The following is a 12,681-nucleotide window of genomic DNA, read 5'->3' as shown; positions in this document are numbered from 1 at the left end:
CACTGCTTCCTCCTGTATTATAGAAAATAAACGACCTGGAGCAGCGTCACTGCTTCCTCCGGTATTATAGAAAATAAAGGAGCTGGAGCAGCGTCACTGCTTCATCCTGCACTATAGAAAATAAAGGAGCCGGAGCAGCATCTCTGCTTCCTCCTGTATTATAGAAAATAAAGGATCTGGAGCAGTGTCACTGCTTCCTCCTGTATTATGCACAATAAAGGAGCTGGAGCAGCGTCACTGCTTCCTCCTGTATTATAGAAAATAAAGGAGCTGGCGAAGCGTCTCTGCTTCCTCCTGTATTACAGAAAGTAAAGGAGCTGGAGCAGCATCTCTGCTTCCTCCTGTATTATAGAAAACAAAGGAGCTCGAGCAGCGTCACCGCTTCCTCCTGTATTATAGAAAATAACGGAGCTGGAGCAGCGTCACTGCTTCCTCCTGTATTATAGTAAATAACGGAGCTGGAGCAGCGTCACTGCTTCCTCCTGTATTATAGAAAATAACGGAGCTGGAGCAGCGTCACTGCTTCCTCCTGTATGATAGAAAATAAAGGAGCTGGAGCAGAGTCACTGGTTCCTTCTGTATTATAGAAAATAAAGGAGCTGGAGCAGCGTCTTTGCTTCATCCTGTATTATAGAAAATAAAGGAGCTGGAACAGCGTCACTGCTTCATCCTGTATTATAGAAAATAAAGGAGCCGGAGCAGCGTCTTTGCTTCCTCCTGGATGATAGAAAATAAGGGAGTTGGAGCAGCGTCTCTGCTTCCTCCTGTATTATAGAAAATAAAGGAGCTGGAGCAGCGTCACCGCTTCCTCCTGTATTATAGAAAATCAAGGAGCTGGAGCAGAGTCACTGCCTCCTCCTTCCTTATAGAAAATAACGGAGCTGGAACAGCGTCTCTGTTTCCTCTTGTACTATCGAAAATAAAGAAGCTGGAGCAGCGTCTCTGCTTCCTCCTGTATTATAGAAAATAAAGGAGCTGGAGCAGCGTCACGGCTTCCTCCAGTTTATGGAAAATAAAGGAGCTGGAGCAGCGTCACTGCTTCCTCCTGTATTATAGAAAATAAAGGAGCTGGAGCAGCGTCTCTGCTTCCTCCTGTATTATAGAAAATAAAGGAGCCGGAGCAGCATCTCTGCTTCCTCCAGTATTATAGAAAATAAAGGAGCTGGAGCAGCGTCACCGCTTCCTCCTGTTTATAGAAAATAAAGGAGCTGGAGCAGCGTCTTTGCTTCCTCCTGTATTATAGAAAATAAAGGAGCCGGAGCAGCATCTCTGCTTCCTCCAGTATTACAGAAAATAAAGGAGCTGGAGCAGCGTCACCGCTTCCTCCTGTATTATATAAATTAAAGGAGCTGGAGCAGCGTCACCTCTTCCTCCTGTATTATAGAAAATAAAGGAGCCGGAGCAGCGTCACTGCTTCCTCCTGTATTATAGAAAATAAAGGAGCTAAAGCAGCGTCACTGCTTCCTCCTGTATAAAAGAAAATAAAGGAGCTGGAGCAGCGTCACTGTTTCCTACTGTATTACAGAAAATAAAGGAGCTAGAGCAGTGTCTCTGTTTCCTACTGTATTACAGAAAATAAAGGAGCTAGAGCAGTGTCTCTGCTTCCTCCGGTATTATTGAAAATAAAGGAGCTGGAGCAGCGTCACTGTTTCCTGCTGTATTATAGAAAATAAAGGAGCTGGAGCAGTGTCTCTGCTTCCCCCTACATTGTAGAAAATAAAGGAGCTGGAACAGCGTCTCTGCTTCCTCTTGTTCTATAGAAAATAAAGGAGCTGGAGCAGCGTCTCTGCTTCCCCTCGTATTATAGAAAATAAAGGAGCTGGAGCAGAGTCACTGCTTCCTCCTGTATTAAAGGAAATAAAGGAGCTGGAGCAGCGTCACTGCTTCCACCTGTATTATAGAAAATGAAGGAGCTGCAGCAGCGTCTCTGGTTCCCCCCGTAACTAACTAAGCAGAGATGGCTGGGCAGGTGATGTGCTGTTGCTGTATGATGTGGGAGCTGGCTGATCCCATTGTGAACGGCAGTGACCACATCTGCAGCAAGTGTTGTATGCTGGAAGAACTCCGGATCAGAGTTGATGATCTGGAATCTGAGCTTCAAACACTGCGGCATATCCGGGAGGGGGAGAGTTACCTGGACGCTTTGTTTCAGGAGGCAGTCACACCTGGGAGATTAATTAATTCCCACTCAGCTAGTGATCAGGCACAAAAGAGTGTGACTGTAAGTGAGGCAGGTAGGGAGACCCAGAGTTCAGGAGTGGAGGAGCCTCAGCCCTTGACCTTGTCCAACAGGTACGAGATTCTTGCTCCCTGTTCGGATGAGGAAAAGGGCTCTGGACAGGATGAGCCAACTGACCAAGGCACCATGGTGCAGAAGGCCATTCAAGAGGGGGGAGCTAATAGACAGGTAGTGGTTATAGGGGATTCTATAATTAGGGGGACAGATAGTATCCTTTGCAAGCCGGATCGGGAGTCTCGCATGGTGTGTTGCCTGCCCGGTGCCAGGGTGCGAGACATCTCTGGCCGGCTTGAAAGGATATTGGAGCGGGAGGGGGAGGATCCAGTTGTTGTGGTCCACGTTGGTACCAACAACATAGGCAAGACTAGGGTGGAGGACCTGTTTGGGCATTACGAAGCACTAGGCAGGAAATTGAAGCACAGGTCCTCAAGGGTCATAATCTCCGGATTACTGCCCGAGCCACGTGCCAATTGGCATAGGGACAAGAAAATTAGGCAAGTAAACACGTGGCTAAGGGATTGGTGTGGGAAAGAGGGATTCCACTTCATGGGGCACTGGCATCAGTTTTGGAACAGGGGGGATCTGTACCGTTGGGACGGTCTCCACCTGAACCGATCAGGTACCAATGTTCTGGCGAAGAGGATAAATAGGGTGGTCAGTAGGACTTTAAACTTCTGAGTTGGGGGGAAGGGAAAGTGAAAGCAACAGGGAGTATGGAGGTACTCCTGTATTATAGAAAATAAAGGAGCTGGAGCACCGTCTCTGCTTCCTCCTGTATTATAGATAATAAAGGAGTTGGAGCATCATCACTGCTTCCTCCGGTATTATAGAAAATAAAGGAGCTGGAGCAGCGTCACTGCTTCCTCCTGTATTATAGGAAATAAAGGAGCTGGAGCAGCGTCTCTGCTTCCCCTCGTATTATAGGAAATAAAGGAGCTGGAGCAGCGTCACTGCTTCCTCCTGTATTATAGAAAATAAAGGAGATGGAGCAGCGTCTCTGCTTCCCCCCGTATTATAGAAAATAAAGGAGGTGGAGCAGCGTCACTGCTTCCTCCTGTATTATAGAAAATAAAGGAGCTGGAGCAGCGTCACTGCTTCCTCCTGTATTATAGGAAATAAAGGAGCCGGAGCAGCGTCACTGCTTCCTCCTGTATTATAGAAAATAAAGGAGATGGAGCAGCGTCTCTGCTTCCCCCCGTATTATAGAAAATAAAGGAGGTGGAGCAGCGTCACTGCTTCCTCCTGTATTATAGAAAATAAAGGAGCTGGAGCCGCGTCACTGCTTCCTCCTGTATTATAGAAAATAAAGGAGCTGGAGCAGCGTCACTGCTTCCTCCTGTATTATAGAAAATAAAGGAGCTGGAGCCGCGTCACTGCTTCCTCCTGTATTATAGAAAATAAAGGAGCTGGAGCAGCGTCACTGCTTCCTCCTGTATTATAGAAAATAAAGGAGCTGGAGCCGCGTCACTGCTTCCTCCTGTATTATAGAAAATAAAGGAGCTGGAGCAGCGTCACTGCTTCCTCCTGTATTATAGAAAATAAAGGAGTTGGAGCAGCGTCACTGCTTCCTCCTGTATTATAGAAAATAAAGGAGCTGGAGCAGCGTCACTGCTTCCACCTGATTTATAGAAAATAAAGGAGCTGGAGCAGAGTCACTGCTTCCTCCTGTATTATAGAAAATAAACGACCTGGAGCAGCGTCACTGCTTCCTCCGGTATTATAGAAAATAAAGGAGCTGGAGCAGCGTCACTGCTTCATCCTGTACTATAGAAAATAAAGGAGCCGGAGCAGCATCTCTGCTTCCTCCTGTATTATAGAAAATAAAGGATCTGGAGCAGTGTCACTGCTTCCTCCTGTATTATGCACAATAAAGGAGCTGGAGCAGCGTCACTGCTTCCTCCTGTATTATAGAAAATAAAGGAGCTGGCGAAGCGTCTCTGCTTCCTCCTGTATTACAGAAAGTAAAGGAGCTGGAGCAGCATCTCTGCTTCCTCCTGTATTATAGAAAACAAAGGAGCTCGAGCAGCGTCACCGCTTCCTCCTGTATTATAGAAAATAACGGAGCTGGAGCAGCGTCACTGCTTCCTCCTGTATTATAGTAAATAACGGAGCTGGAGCAGCGTCACTGCTTCCTCCTGTATTATAGAAAATAACGGAGCTGGAGCAGCGTCACTGCTTCCTCCTGTATGATAGAAAATAAAGGAGCTGGAGCAGAGTCACTGGTTCCTTCTGTATTATAGAAAATAAAGGAGCTGGAGCAGCGTCTTTGCTTCATCCTGTATTATAGAAAATAAAGGAGCTGGAACAGCGTCACTGCTTCATCCTGTATTATAGAAAATAAAGGAGCCGGAGCAGCGTCTTTGCTTCCTCCTGGATGATAGAAAATAAGGGAGTTGGAGCAGCGTCTCTGCTTCCTCCTGTATTATAGAAAATAAAGGAGCTGGAGCAGCGTCACCGCTTCCTCCTGTATTATAGAAAATCAAGGAGCTGGAGCAGAGTCACTGCCTCCTCCTTCCTTATAGAAAATAACGGAGCTGGAACAGCGTCTCTGTTTCCTCTTGTACTATCGAAAATAAAGAAGCTGGAGCAGCGTCTCTGCTTCCTCCTGTATTATAGAAAATAAAGGAGCTGGAGCAGCGTCACGGCTTCCTCCAGTTTATGGAAAATAAAGGAGCTGGAGCAGCGTCACTGCTTCCTCCTGTATTATAGAAAATAAAGGAGCTGGAGCAGCGTCTCTGCTTCCTCCTGTATTATAGAAAATAAAGGAGCCGGAGCAGCATCTCTGCTTCCTCCAGTATTATAGAAAATAAAGGAGCTGGAGCAGCGTCACCGCTTCCTCCTGTTTATAGAAAATAAAGGAGCTGGAGCAGCGTCTTTGCTTCCTCCTGTATTATAGAAAATAAAGGAGCCGGAGCAGCATCTCTGCTTCCTCCAGTATTATAGAAAATAAAGGAGCTGGAGCAGCGTCACCGCTTCCTCCTGTATTATATAAATTAAAGGAGCTGGAGCAGCGTCACCTCTTCCTCCTGTATTATAGAAAATAAAGGAGCCGGAGCAGCGTCACTGCTTCCTCCTGTATTATAGAAAATAAAGGAGCTAAAGCAGCGTCACTGCTTCCTCCTGTATAAAAGAAAATAAAGGAGCTGGAGCAGCGTCACTGTTTCCTACTGTATTACAGAAAATAAAGGAGCTAGAGCAGTGTCTCTGTTTCCTACTGTATTACAGAAAATAAAGGAGCTAGAGCAGTGTCTCTGCTTCCTCCGGTATTATTGAAAATAAAGGAGCTGGAGCAGCGTCACTGTTTCCTACTGTATTATAGAAAATAAAGGAGCTGGAGCAGTGTCTCTGCTTCCCCCTACATTGTAGAAAATAAAGGAGCTGGAACAGCGTCTCTGCTTCCTCTTGTTCTATAGAAAATAAAGGAGCTGGAGCAGCGTCTCTGCTTCCCCTCGTATTATAGAAAATAAAGGAGCTGGAGCAGAGTCACTGCTTCCTCCTGTATTAAAGGAAATAAAGGAGCTGGAGCAGCGTCACTGCTTCCACCTGTATTATAGAAAATGAAGGAGCTGCAGCAGCGTCTCTGGTTCCCCCCGTAACTAACTAAGCAGAGATGGCTGGGCAGGTGATGTGCTGTTGCTGTATGATGTGGGAGCTGGCTGATCCCATTGTGAACGGCAGTGACCACATCTGCAGCAAGTGTTGTATGCTGGAAGAACTCCGGATCAGAGTTGATGATCTGGAATCTGAGCTTCAAACACTGCGGCATATCCGGGAGGGGGAGAGTTACCTGGACGCTTTGTTTCAGGAGGCAGTCACACCTGGGAGATTAATTAATTCCCACTCAGCTAGTGATCAGGCACAAAAGAGTGTGACTGTAAGTGAGGCAGGTAGGGAGACCCAGAGTTCAGGAGTGGAGGAGCCTCAGCCCTTGACCTTGTCCAACAGGTACGAGATTCTTGCTCCCTGTTCGGATGAGGAAAAGGGCTCTGGACAGGATGAGCCAACTGACCAAGGCACCATGGTGCAGAAGGCCATTCAAGAGGGGGGAGCTAATAGACAGGTAGTGGTTATAGGGGATTCTATAATTAGGGGGACAGATAGTATCCTTTGCAAGCCGGATCGGGAGTCTCGCATGGTGTGTTGCCTGCCCGGTGCCAGGGTGCGAGACATCTCTGGCCGGCTTGAAAGGATATTGGAGCGGGAGGGGGAGGATCCAGTTGTTGTGGTCCACGTTGGTACCAACAACATAGGCAAGACTAGGGTGGAGGACCTGTTTGGGCATTACGAAGCACTAGGCAGGAAATTGAAGCACAGGTCCTCAAGGGTCATAATCTCCGGATTACTGCCCGAGCCACGTGCCAATTGGCATAGGGACAAGAAAATTAGGCAAGTAAACACGTGGCTAAGGGATTGGTGTGGGAAAGAGGGATTCCACTTCATGGGGCACTGGCATCAGTTTTGGAACAGGGGGGATCTGTACCGTTGGGACGGTCTCCACCTGAACCGATCAGGTACCAATGTTCTGGCGAAGAGGATAAATAGGGTGGTCAGTAGGACTTTAAACTTCTGAGTTGGGGGGAAGGGAAAGTGAAAGCAACAGGGAGTATGGAGGTACTCCTGTATTATAGAAAATAAAGGAGCTGGAGCACCGTCTCTGCTTCCTCCTGTATTATAGATAATAAAGGAGTTGGAGCATCATCACTGCTTCCTCCGGTATTATAGAAAATAAAGGAGCTGGAGCAGCGTCACTGCTTCCTCCTGTATTATAGGAAATAAAGGAGCTGGAGCAGCGTCTCTGCTTCCCCTCGTATTATAGGAAATAAAGGAGCTGGAGCAGCGTCACTGCTTCCTCCTGTATTATAGAAAATAAAGGAGATGGAGCAGCGTCTCTGCTTCCCCCCGTATTATAGAAAATAAAGGAGGTGGAGCAGCGTCACTGCTTCCTCCTGTATTATAGAAAATAAAGGAGCTGGAGCAGCGTCACTGCTTCCTCCTGTATTATAGGAAATAAAGGAGCCGGAGCAGCGTCACTGCTTCCTCCTGTATTATAGAAAATAAAGGAGATGGAGCAGCGTCTCTGCTTCCCCCCGTATTATAGAAAATAAAGGAGGTGGAGCAGCGTCACTGCTTCCTCCTGTATTATAGAAAATAAAGGAGCTGGAGCCGCGTCACTGCTTCCTCCTGTATTATAGAAAATAAAGGAGCTGGAGCAGCGTCACTGCTTCCTCCTGTATTATAGAAAATAAAGGAGCTGGAGCCGCGTCACTGCTTCCTCCTGTATTATAGAAAATAAAGGAGCTGGAGCAGCGTCACTGCTTCCTCCTGTATTATAGAAAATAAAGGAGCTGGAGCCGCGTCACTGCTTCCTCCTGTATTATAGAAAATAAAGGAGCTGGAGCAGCGTCACTGCTTCCTCCTGTATTATAGAAAATAAAGGAGTTGGAGCAGCGTCACTGCTTCCTCCTGTATTATAGAAAATAAAGGAGCTGGAGCAGCGTCACTGCTTCCACCTGATTTATAGAAAATAAAGGAGCTGGAGCAGAGTCACTGCTTCCTCCTGTATTATAGAAAATAAACGACCTGGAGCAGCGTCACTGCTTCCTCCGGTATTATAGAAAATAAAGGAGCTGGAGCAGCGTCACTGCTTCATCCTGCACTATAGAAAATAAAGGAGCCGGAGCAGCATCTCTGCTTCCTCCTGTATTATAGAAAATAAAGGATCTGGAGCAGTGTCACTGCTTCCTCCTGTATTATGCACAATAAAGGAGCTGGAGCAGCGTCACTGCTTCCTCCTGTATTATAGAAAATAAAGGAGCTGGCGAAGCGTCTCTGCTTCCTCCTGTATTACAGAAAGTAAAGGAGCTGGAGCAGCATCTCTGCTTCCTCCTGTATTATAGAAAACAAAGGAGCTCGAGCAGCGTCACCGCTTCCTCCTGTATTATAGAAAATAACGGAGCTGGAGCAGCGTCACTGCTTCCTCCTGTATTATAGTAAATAACGGAGCTGGAGCAGCGTCACTGCTTCCTCCTGTATTATAGAAAATAACGGAGCTGGAGCAGCGTCACTGCTTCCTCCTGTATGATAGAAAATAAAGGAGCTGGAGCAGAGTCACTGGTTCCTTCTGTATTATAGAAAATAAAGGAGCTGGAGCAGCGTCTTTGCTTCATCCTGTATTATAGAAAATAAAGGAGCTGGAACAGCGTCACTGCTTCATCCTGTATTATAGAAAATAAAGGAGCCGGAGCAGCGTCTTTGCTTCCTCCTGGATGATAGAAAATAAGGGAGTTGGAGCAGCGTCTCTGCTTCCTCCTGTATTATAGAAAATAAAGGAGCTGGAGCAGCGTCACCGCTTCCTCCTGTATTATAGAAAATCAAGGAGCTGGAGCAGAGTCACTGCCTCCTCCTTCCTTATAGAAAATAACGGAGCTGGAACAGCGTCTCTGTTTCCTCTTGTACTATCGAAAATAAAGAAGCTGGAGCAGCGTCTCTGCTTCCTCCTGTATTATAGAAAATAAAGGAGCTGGAGCAGCGTCACGGCTTCCTCCAGTTTATGGAAAATAAAGGAGCTGGAGCAGCGTCACTGCTTCCTCCTGTATTATAGAAAATAAAGGAGCTGGAGCAGCGTCTCTGCTTCCTCCTGTATTATAGAAAATAAAGGAGCCGGAGCAGCATCTCTGCTTCCTCCAGTATTATAGAAAATAAAGGAGCTGGAGCAGCGTCACCGCTTCCTCCTGTTTATAGAAAATAAAGGAGCTGGAGCAGCGTCTTTGCTTCCTCCTGTATTATAGAAAATAAAGGAGCCGGAGCAGCATCTCTGCTTCCTCCAGTATTATAGAAAATAAAGGAGCTGGAGCAGCGTCACCGCTTCCTCCTGTATTATATAAATTAAAGGAGCTGGAGCAGCGTCACCTCTTCCTCCTGTATTATAGAAAATAAAGGAGCCGGAGCAGCGTCACTGCTTCCTCCTGTATTATAGAAAATAAAGGAGCTAAAGCAGCGTCACTGCTTCCTCCTGTATAAAAGAAAATAAAGGAGCTGGAGCAGCGTCACTGTTTCCTACTGTATTACAGAAAATAAAGGAGCTAGAGCAGTGTCTCTGTTTCCTACTGTATTACAGAAAATAAAGGAGCTAGAGCAGTGTCTCTGCTTCCTCCGGTATTATTGAAAATAAAGGAGCTGGAGCAGCGTCACTGTTTCCTACTGTATTATAGAAAATAAAGGAGCTGGAGCAGTGTCTCTGCTTCCCCCTACATTGTAGAAAATAAAGGAGCTGGAACAGCGTCTCTGCTTCCTCTTGTTCTATAGAAAATAAAGGAGCTGGAGCAGCGTCTCTGCTTCCCCTCGTATTATAGAAAATAAAGGAGCTGGAGCAGAGTCACTGCTTCCTCCTGTATTAAAGGAAATAAAGGAGCTGGAGCAGCGTCACTGCTTCCACCTGTATTATAGAAAATGAAGGAGCTGCAGCAGCGTCTCTGGTTCCCCCCGTAACTAACTAAGCAGAGATGGCTGGGCAGGTGATGTGCTGTTGCTGTATGATGTGGGAGCTGGCTGATCCCATTGTGAACGGCAGTGACCACATCTGCAGCAAGTGTTGTATGCTGGAAGAACTCCGGATCAGAGTTGATGATCTGGAATCTGAGCTTCAAACACTGCGGCATATCCGGGAGGGGGAGAGTTACCTGGACGCTTTGTTTCAGGAGGCAGTCACACCTGGGAGATTAATTAATTCCCACTCAGCTAGTGATCAGGCACAAAAGAGTGTGACTGTAAGTGAGGCAGGTAGGGAGACCCAGAGTTCAGGAGTGGAGGAGCCTCAGCCCTTGACCTTGTCCAACAGGTACGAGATTCTTGCTCCCTGTTCGGATGAGGAAAAGGGCTCTGGACAGGATGAGCCAACTGACCAAGGCACCATGGTGCAGAAGGCCATTCAAGAGGGGGGAGCTAATAGACAGGTAGTGGTTATAGGGGATTCTATAATTAGGGGGACAGATAGTATCCTTTGCAAGCCGGATCGGGAGTCTCGCATGGTGTGTTGCCTGCCCGGTGCCAGGGTGCGAGACATCTCTGGCCGGCTTGAAAGGATATTGGAGCGGGAGGGGGAGGATCCAGTTGTTGTGGTCCACGTTGGTACCAACAACATAGGCAAGACTAGGGTGGAGGACCTGTTTGGGCATTACGAAGCACTAGGCAGGAAATTGAAGCACAGGTCCTCAAGGGTCATAATCTCCGGATTACTGCCCGAGCCACGTGCCAATTGGCATAGGGACAAGAAAATTAGGCAAGTAAACACGTGGCTAAGGGATTGGTGTGGGAAAGAGGGATTCCACTTCATGGGGCACTGGCATCAGTTTTGGAACAGGGGGGATCTGTACCGTTGGGACGGTCTCCACCTGAACCGATCAGGTACCAATGTTCTGGCGAAGAGGATAAATAGGGTGGTCAGTAGGACTTTAAACTTCTGAGTTGGGGGGAAGGGAAAGTGAAAGCAACAGGGAGTATGGAGGTACTCCTGTATTATAGAAAATAAAGGAGCTGGAGCACCGTCTCTGCTTCCTCCTGTATTATAGATAATAAAGGAGTTGGAGCATCATCACTGCTTCCTCCGGTATTATAGAAAATAAAGGAGCTGGAGCAGCGTCACTGCTTCCTCCTGTATTATAGGAAATAAAGGAGCTGGAGCAGCGTCACTGCTTCCTCCTGTATTATAGAAAATAAAGGAGCTGGAGCACCGTCTCTGCTTCCTCCTGTATTATAGATAATAAAGGAGTTGGAGCATCATCACTGCTTCCTCCGGTATTATAGAAAATAAAGGAGCTGGAGCAGCGTCACTGCTTCCTCCTGTATTATAGGAAATAAAGGAGCTGGAGCAGCGTCTCTGCTTCCCCTCGTATTATAGGAAATAAAGGAGCTGGAGCAGCGTCACTGCTTCCTCCTGTATTATAGAAAATAAAGGAGATGGAGCAGCGTCTCTGCTTCCCCCCGTATTATAGAAAATAAAGGAGGTGGAGCAGCGTCACTGCTTCCTCCTGTATTATAGAAAATAAAGGAGCTGGAGCAGCGTCACTGCTTCCTCCTGTATTATAGGAAATAAAGGAGCCGGAGCAGCGTCACTGCTTCCTCCTGTATTATAGAAAATAAAGGAGATGGAGCAGCGTCTCTGCTTCCCCCCGTATTATAGAAAATAAAGGAGGTGGAGCAGCGTCACTGCTTCCTCCTGTATTATAGAAAATAAAGGAGCTGGAGCCGCGTCACTGCTTCCTCCTGTATTATAGAAAATAAAGGAGCTGGAGCAGCGTCACTGCTTCCTCCTGTATTATAGAAAATAAAGGAGCTGGAGCCGCGTCACTGCTTCCTCCTGTATTATAGAAAATAAAGGAGCTGGAGCAGCGTCACTGCTTCCTCCTGTATTATAGAAAATAAAGGAGCTGGAGCCGCGTCACTGCTTCCTCCTGTATTATAGAAAATAAAGGAGCTGGAGCAGCGTCACTGCTTCCTCCTGTATTATAGAAAATAAAGGAGTTGGAGCAGCGTCACTGCTTCCTCCTGTATTATAGAAAATAAAGGAGCTGGAGCAGCGTCACTGCTTCCACCTGATTTATAGAAAATAAAGGAGCTGGAGCAGAGTCACTGCTTCCTCCTGTATTATAGAAAATAAACGACCTGGAGCAGCGTCACTGCTTCCTCCGGTATTATAGAAAATAAAGGAGCTGGAGCAGCGTCACTGCTTCATCCTGTACTATAGAAAATAAAGGAGCCGGAGCAGCATCTCTGCTTCCTCCTGTATTATAGAAAATAAAGGATCTGGAGCAGTGTCACTGCTTCCTCCTGTATTATGCACAATAAAGGAGCTGGAGCAGCGTCACTGCTTCCTCCTGTATTATAGAAAATAAAGGAGCTGGCGAAGCGTCTCTGCTTCCTCCTGTATTACAGAAAGTAAAGGAGCTGGAGCAGCATCTCTGCTTCCTCCTGTATTATAGAAAACAAAGGAGCTCGAGCAGCGTCACCGCTTCCTCCTGTATTATAGAAAATAACGGAGCTGGAGCAGCGTCACTGCTTCCTCCTGTATTATAGTAAATAACGGAGCTGGAGCAGCGTCACTGCTTCCTCCTGTATTATAGAAAATAACGGAGCTGGAGCAGCGTCACTGCTTCCTCCTGTATGATAGAAAATAAAGGAGCTGGAGCAGAGTCACTGGTTCCTTCTGTATTATAGAAAATAAAGGAGCTGGAGCAGCGTCTTTGCTTCATCCTGTATTATAGAAAATAAAGGAGCTGGAACAGCGTCACTGCTTCATCCTGTATTATAGAAAATAAAGGAGCCGGAGCAGCGTCTTTGCTTCCTCCTGGATGATAGAAAATAAGGGAGTTGGAGCAGCGTCTCTGCTTCCTCCTGTATTATAGAAAATAAAGGAGCTGGAGCAGCGTCACCGCTTCCTCCTGTAT

The sequence above is a fragment of the Chiloscyllium punctatum genome, chromosome 23, assembly GCF_047496795.1.
Source record: "Chiloscyllium punctatum isolate Juve2018m chromosome 23, sChiPun1.3, whole genome shotgun sequence".
NCBI lineage: Eukaryota > Metazoa > Chordata > Chondrichthyes > Orectolobiformes > Hemiscylliidae > Chiloscyllium > Chiloscyllium punctatum.
This window is presented reverse-complemented; position numbering follows the sequence as displayed.